The 7,928-nt window shown below is 37.4% G+C and overlaps 1 long non-coding RNA gene across 1 annotated transcript; it reads right to left on the bottom strand.

Moving 5' to 3' along the window:
• Window positions 1-796: 796 nt before the first annotated feature.
• LOC127466793 (uncharacterized) lies at window positions 797-7,511 on the bottom strand. Its single transcript, XR_007902855.1, has 3 exons — window positions 7,389-7,511; window positions 6,800-6,865; window positions 797-966 (listed from the first exon to the last, which is right to left on the bottom strand). It is a non-coding gene; the product is annotated as an uncharacterized LOC127466793 (long non-coding RNA).
• Between the last annotated feature and the right edge of the window lie 417 nt (window positions 7,512-7,928).

Here is a 7,928-nt window from a genome sequence, read left to right as displayed (position 1 = left end):
CTCTCCACTTAGGAGAGGTCACAAAAGGAGTCTGAGGGTTTTGGTTCAGTTCTTACCCCAAAACGCTCTCTCTGTAGAGCTTAGTTCTGCTCTCTCTGCTGCTGGCTCACTCCTTCAGACAACTCTGTTTCTCTCTTCCTTGGCTACGTGCTGTTTCTGCTGCTTCTTCAGTTCTTATCTGTTGGCTCTCTGCCACCTTCCCTCGGTCGGTGCTGTTCTTGCTGCCACTTCTGCTCACAGAGGAGAAACATTCCCCAGCTCATAGCTACAGGTACTTAGCCCAGCCTATCGCTGTTCCAAGTCCCTGTAGCTCCCCAGTCAGGGCTGGGGCGGGGGGGGGGCAAAGCCCCCCAGGGGGGCTCCTGCCCCTCAGCTCATGGCTCTACAACATGGCTACTCCTCCAACAACAACTACAACTACAACAACATAACCTTCTCTTCCAGTCTGCTTGTGATATGTTTATATTTTGCAAAAGCACTCATTGGCTCAAACCCCAAGGGTCACCACCCCCTGGGGATTTACCATTTTATAGCTTCAGGGGGAAAACTGTTTTCCCCCACCACACCTTGCAGGTGTTTTCTTCTGGTAGACTGGAAATGGCAAAACACAGCCTGTACAATGAGTGAGGTGGTTTTCATGCAATGGCAATAAATCTGCCTTTGAGAGGCCTGTGCTGGCCATTGGTAGAAAGAGAAAGAAAAGATAAACAACACATACTTCTAATTCCTCTTCTACTATTATGATAGTGATCTATTATTATGATCTACCTAGTGTGTTTGGATGAACAAATCCATCCAAAGAACATCGAAATCTAGGAACCTGTGTCCATTAAAGTAGAGGTATTTGCCCTTGCACTTTCTTCTCTTGCCTGCTATCATCTCATGTCCTGCTTCAGATCCGTGGTACAAATGCATAATCCCAACCACTTCCATTCACAGTCCTTCCCCAGAGGTATATTGAACACCCTGGAAAAAAAGGAAAAGGCTGTTGACATCATAATCAGCATGGTTCTCCTGTAAGCTCAGTTTGTGACTTTCACTAGCAAGTTAAAGAATAGCCTCAAACTGTAACTTACTCTTGACTAAAATTTCACTCTAAATTTACTTGGTTCTATTCCAAGATTTAAAATACTGCAAAATTAGGATTAAATCTTTTAATTATGGAGGCACAACTATTTTAATGCAATTTCTACCCTTCTCCATTTGCCAAGACTAGGAGTGGCTGGATTTTTTCATCTCTTTTTCTACTCATCTTTTAGTACAAATCTTATTGTTTCAGTTTCCCCTGTTTCTGGAGTAGAACCCAGTGACGGCCAAATACACACAAAAATGTGCTGGCCACACATTAGCATACTAAGGGTAACTCATAGAAAATTGTTGTTTTTGATAATCTATGTCTGCTGGCTGTCCTACAGGTGAGATAAGTAGCAGGAAAGACACTGGTGTGGTTATTGGGTCAGTTTAGAAACCCACCTGTCTACACTGAAGTGCCACCAGAGTAGACAGAGTCCCTCAAATGCATTTTTGGGCAGTAGAAACACTCTCTCAGAGAAGAGCTGAGTGAAGCTGGAATCTAGAGCTAAAACTAGGTGTGTGTGTAAGTCAACATTGTAGCTTTTGAGTTTTAAAAAATTAAACACTACAAAAAGTCTTATTCTGCTAGAATTAAACTTTCTCCCAAGGGGGCATCTCAAGATCAACTGCTGGTCAAAACCAGTCAGAAAATGGAGAATTTCAGTGCCTAAGCATATGTAATTTCTAAGCAGCGTGCATGTCTGTACATATCAATTATTTACACTGCAAATACAAGGTAATTATTTTTTAAAAATCCAATGACATTAATTTTCTCCGATGTGTTTTATATTTGCATTTGTGTGTTTATATCCACTCTTACTCCACGGATTCTGTTGACCTCACATACTATTGCTAGTACCATTAGAGTTTTCTTTTCTCTGTCCAATGCTGCCATTTTTTGTTGCTGTTCCGTCATAAATAAAACACAGACAAAATTTCAACTTGAGAGGATCAGTAGGTTGTCTTCTTACTTGTCATATAGGATCCATATATCTAGAAAAGAAATAATCTACACTGTTCTGCCATTCCATTCTGGCTTCATGAGGAAAAAAGTGAAACAAATTTTTGCTTGTTTTAAATGAAACCTAAATTCTAAATATGGATTCCTTCTTGAATTCCTAGTCAAACAAGATGCTACAAAAGAACTAATCCAGAAAATCAAACAAGGGTAAAAAGAAAGTGTTTTCAATTTCTATGGTTTTAGTTCCATAATATTTACTGACTTTGTATTCATCTGATTAAAGAAACAATTTCCAGAGAAATTCAGATTTCACTTTTGTTAGACTTTTTAAATACCTTTCTCAATGTTTTGGCTGCAGTGAATAGCTGAAAGACTAAGTATAAAGGTACATAAACAACAATAATCCTCAAATGTACTACTACTTTTTTTTTTTAAATTCTTTAAAGGTAAACATTCTCTTTTTTAACCAGCTACATGGGGTTTGTATGCTCAAAGGAGATAGACTTTGAAAAGGCTGCAGTCCTTACCTTCAGGACAAGTACATAGTTCAGAAAGAAAAAACAGACTCACTTTTCATAGAACAAAAAAGTAGTAACCATATTACTCCTACCCTCAGAGGCAAAGAAAGCTGAATTGCAGCTGTCCCTTGGCTTTCTCTCTAAAGTAATACAAAGCCTTGAACTATACCTAAGCTGTGCAGACTTAGCTTTCAAATCTCCATGGTTAGACTATAAAAATGAAAAGCAAAATGAAAGCTTGCGAGAATGAACAGGTTATTTCAGGGAACGGTACCGCAGCATGAAGTGCCACCTGCTGTCCTGAGGTTACAAATTCTCTGCTCCTCTGTCACCTACAGCTCTCAATGCAGCACACCCAGCTGCATCCCACAGCAGCACACCGACCACGGGCACCCACTGCATCAACAAGGCAGCTGCTTTCCAAGGTAATACTGATAGTGCTTAGTCAAAAGAGCAATTCCCTGTCAACTCTGCAAGGCAGTTAAAAAGCACAGCTAATTATAAACCAATCTAGGATCCTGTGTCCATTAAGTTTCTGTTTAAACATAGGAGTTTGTAAGCAACTCATCTAAGTGAAATGAATTCCATAAATAGGTTAAAAACTAATCTTTTCCCAACCAATTGAGTCAGACTGAAGTTTATACTTCTCTCTTATAATGAATGCAACATGCAGATAAAATTAAGCATGACTGTAAGAGAACTTTAATGCAGGAGAAAAACCTTAAATGAATTACGTATATTCAGTAACATAATGCAGTTCCTTTGCCAGTGAAATAACAAGAGCATGAAACCTCCTAAGGAAAAACAAGTTTTCTACTTGCAAACAACCCAGGCAGGCAGCAAGAATTTCCGCTTATATGTATCATTGTTTGCCCTGCCTGTGCAGATAAACTCAAGAATGTTAAGTCTTTCTAAAGAATCATTCACCAGCATGTTTATGTTATACTTCAATTTTCTGAATATACATTATTCATCTTTTTAACAAAAACAACTCCTTCGACTCACTGATAAAAGAAAGACAAGGACTAATAGCTATCCTCAATAATTGCCACATAGTGCTACTTCAAGTAAGAAGGAAGAGAAACCAGTAATGGCATGATTTATTCAAGGTTAACATTATATTCAAAATACAGTCTACAATTATTTTTTTTTCCATGGTACATTATACGTGCATGTTGTAGACTGATTCTTTTTCTTCTCCTAATGACTTCCCAGCCTGCCTTTAAACCACATACCATCTCTGCCACATCAGTTACTTAAACAATTAGGGTACAATTTAACAGCATGTTTAGATGTCATATAACTGGCAGAAATAAAGAAATACTCTTTGCTTTATATAAGCCTTATGAAAACATGAGCACTTTTCAAGCATCCAATCCCACATGACCAATGCAGAACACTGGCCATTGCCAAAAGCAGAGCCTGAAAATTTCACAACAGTCAAATTTGATTCATTGTGACTATTAAATGCCTTAAGACAATTCTTAGATAAAGGAACTATTTCTAATATGAAGATATATGTAGTTTCTTCAAAAATTTGATTCTGAATACTCTCCTAGAATTACAGTATTCTAAATGCATTAATTCCTAGATCTAATTTTAGCAATCAGCACATTGGGAGTTGTTTGACACTAAGCTGGTCATCTTCACTTGATGAACTGTACTTTACAATACACTACAGATCTGTATTTTGCATTTTATTTGTGACTTTTCACAAGATCAATAGAACCTCAAATGCACAAGGATGGTAGAATTCAAATTTGTCTAAAAATGAAGTTTTCAAAATTCCTGCAATAAAGTTTACATCTGGATTATTTAGCTTGCCATACACATTAAATCCTGATGAATTCATATCAAATTCAAACACATAATGGATAATTTGTGTTATCAAAGGAAACAGAAACATTGCCATTTTTCAAGTTTGAGCAAGTCAAACAGTAGGAAGTTTTCTGCATTGACCTTTGCACATTGATAACAGTATTTTTTAAGATACCTTAGATTAATGCCTGCTGATTTTATCATAATAACCCGTCTGCTTTACCAGTTGTTACACATTCAGAAACAGAGAGCACAGTTTATAATACCCACACCAAAAAATAACAACAATACAGAACGCTGTATTAACCCAAGCACACCAACTCTATGAAATTACTATTACGAAAGTTATATTGATTCTGTTCCTTACTTTCTGCTCGATCATTGCCTAAAGGAAATTTTCATAAGCATATAAGTGAACAATAACAGTATTAAGTCTAAAACTGCTGATAAAATTCAACAAGATTTTCAAGAAACATATTTGAGAGATGTCTAGCTAATTTACCTCTCATTGTATGTTATTCGACATTTTCCAATAAAGCTCCTTGAAAATAAATATATTTCACAAATGTTAATACTGATTCCTATGAAAATTGCAGAGCAATAAACTATATATAAGGCTCATATATAATATATATAATGTTCTCAATATTCATAAAATAAATCATATTACTTTACATTCCATAATATATAGGGCTCCTTGTGACAGGCTGTGATTTTTTCTTAGTAGGTTTTCCCAAAGTACTAACTTCTGACATCTACTGTGATATTCTTTCTTCTGCAGAAATAAATCACTTTACTCTGACCTGGTCGCAAGTGGCCACAGCCTATAGGACTTCTTACAAAGAAAAGTCAAAGGATATTTTTGTTGTTAAAAAAATTCCCTCAACTCTTAAAGCCCTCCCTTTCATGTTTTGTACTTCAGCATCAAACTACAAATGTGTCCCTGTTATAAGTAAAAAAATTTCTTCTATAAACAACACTCGTAATAATTGTAAGTTATCAGAAATCAGTTCTGTGTCTGTAAATGCTATCTCTCTGGGATAATATCACAGGGATGGGGAAATGGATATGAGAGGAGGATGGGACAGGGTGTGGATGTGGATCTGCAACAGAGAGTTCATAGTGTTACTTTCATTTCTTTGAGAACAGCCTTCTGTTCATCTTTCAGGCTCCTGTGTCAGACAGTTGTCTATTCCAGAACAGGGAAAAGGTGACAATATTCTTGGCTTCCATTTCAGAGGGTCTTGAGCTTCAGGAGAGGTGGGCAGGGGAGAATAATATTGCAGGTCTACAACTTAGCTGACAAGCTGCACTTTTGTCATCACTACACTTTTGTCATCACTTTGTCATCTTTGCAGCTACTCTTCTAAAATGTGGAGCTTACAAATCAGCCATATGGAAGAATTTTTCTCCATAGATTGGCTGGGATAGCCAACTTCTGATTCACATTAATGATAAGAAATATCCTCTTCTGTGTTAGCTTCTTTAAAATCTCCTTTGCATAGATCTGTAAAAGGCTACACGTTGGCTTGGAATGCCGTGCTTTCTTTTCAAATATCTCTGAAATATCAGTGTTTCTGGTGGGCCAACACAAAGTAAAAAACACAATCTCAATCCCTCTCATAAAGCTAAACATATTTTATTAGAATTATACTCCCCACACTGTACCTCCAATCAAATATTTTTATTTTTTGGAAATTAAAAAGACAGAAACCCCACAAATACTTCCTTTGTTGTGATAAGTTGTTTCAATACTAGTTGTTCATTACCTCTTTAATATAATCAGGTTCACAAATAAAGGCAGGTGAAATACTGTAAACAGTGTTCTGCCATGGATGCCAAGTGTGGGAGGAAGCACATTTTATAAATAAATATCTTGAAGGACAGGCTGCATGCCCTGGAACCTGAATACACAGGCAGTGCTGCAGTGACGAGAAAGAAAACAAGTCTCAGGCAATACCATGGCCAGTATAGCAAACTAGACAGTACCAAGCAAGTACTACTGAAAACTAATGAAGCACCTGCTGAGACTGATACCAAACCTCCAAAATCCCCAGATGGACTCTACGCTTAGGACACATCTCTCTGCTAGACTCAGTATAAGCAGGAGCATATGTGATTTTATAAAAGCATCATTTACAGACAAACGGTCTCCGCACCTCTGTTCTCTGTGCAGATGAAAATAAAGACTGGAAAGGAACAAAATAAACAAGAGCTTTTTAGGCAGCTGGTTCCTGCACCACCAAGTCTTCCTGAGCATTTTGTAAATACTTCTAGTTAGTATTATAATTTTTTCATATTGTACCTTATCTGACAGTGTAAAATTCCATTTACTTCTTGTTAGCAGTCAGTGGAACTAATGCCAGGGCTCTGAATTTGTTTTTACATATTTTTAAGCATAAGAAACCCTGCCCTTTTGCTTCAGTACTTACTTGTCCATCCAGTTGCAAGAAATGTAGCTATGTCAGGGTGGTGTATTAAGTATCCATGCAATCTACACAAAACAAAAGGCTCACCTCAGGTCCTCAAGTTAGCAAACACAGAGAGTTAACTTTAAATTTATGTTTTCTTTGGAAATATATAAGTCCTTATACAATAAATGTAATTAAAATTAGTCACATTCAATAAGTACTGGTTATCAGTTTGCTCCCAACTCAGTACAAAGATGCACTTAATGCATCAGTCTAAGCTGTTTCCTGTGAACATTCTTCTACTTACAGTTGTGGGGACCTACAGTATTCATCTAATTTCCTGCCCCAGACCCACTTTTTTGTACTTGGTATGAAAACACAATTGCCGCATCTATCTTGTCCCTCGTGCATGCTTTGTCTGCATCTGTTGCATCCAGTATTTTACTGGGTTTAGATTTTTACTGCTAGCTGCAAGCATCATAAATAGTAGTCTTATACTAAGAAGACATTTTAAAAAAATATATATGGTTTGACTAGTAACAACCCCAAAGTCAGAGCTGTGGAAGACAGCTGTTAGAGTCAGAAAGAGAAGGCAAATTGTCTTACACTGACTAGATGGGAATGACTCCTAGAAAGCCTGTGGAAATGCTAGTTTGATATATGAATAACCAGCATGCCCAGAATAAGTTAAATAGGCAGAAGCTTGTTTAGGTTCCTTTCAAGGCAGGATTAGAGTAAACACATTCTGTTTAAGAAAAACAACAGGCCTGAACAACAAGATACTATCATAGTCAAAGTAACCTTCAAGCCCGGAACCTTAGAAAAGCTCCAAAGACAGTATGTGCCATGAAGAAGAGGAAGATGAGGAAGAAAGGGGTCTTGGGACTCCTGCCTCAATTCTGGAGAGGTGTGCCAGGGGTCAGATTTGGGGAGGACCTGGGGGGCAAACAGTTCTGGGGTTGGATGGATAATACTATAAAATTATAGAACCACTGGACACAATGCACTTGCCTTTTTTTACTCCTTGCACCAGAAGGCCTTAATTAAAGACCTGCCCTATATCTTATCTCTACTAAATTAGCCTGGTGAGGTTTTTTTGCTCTTGATTTTTAGGCAACAATAAGAACAGCTCAGAATTCTGATGGG

Source organism: Manacus candei, unplaced genomic scaffold (assembly GCF_025592945.1).
Source record: "Manacus candei isolate 608988 ecotype Guabito, Panama unplaced genomic scaffold, ASM2559294v1 h1tg000011l, whole genome shotgun sequence".
In the NCBI taxonomy this organism is placed as follows: domain Eukaryota; kingdom Metazoa; phylum Chordata; class Aves; order Passeriformes; family Pipridae; genus Manacus; species Manacus candei.
The sequence above is the reverse complement of the archived record's forward strand: the minus strand, read 5'-3'. Positions and strand labels throughout refer to the sequence as shown.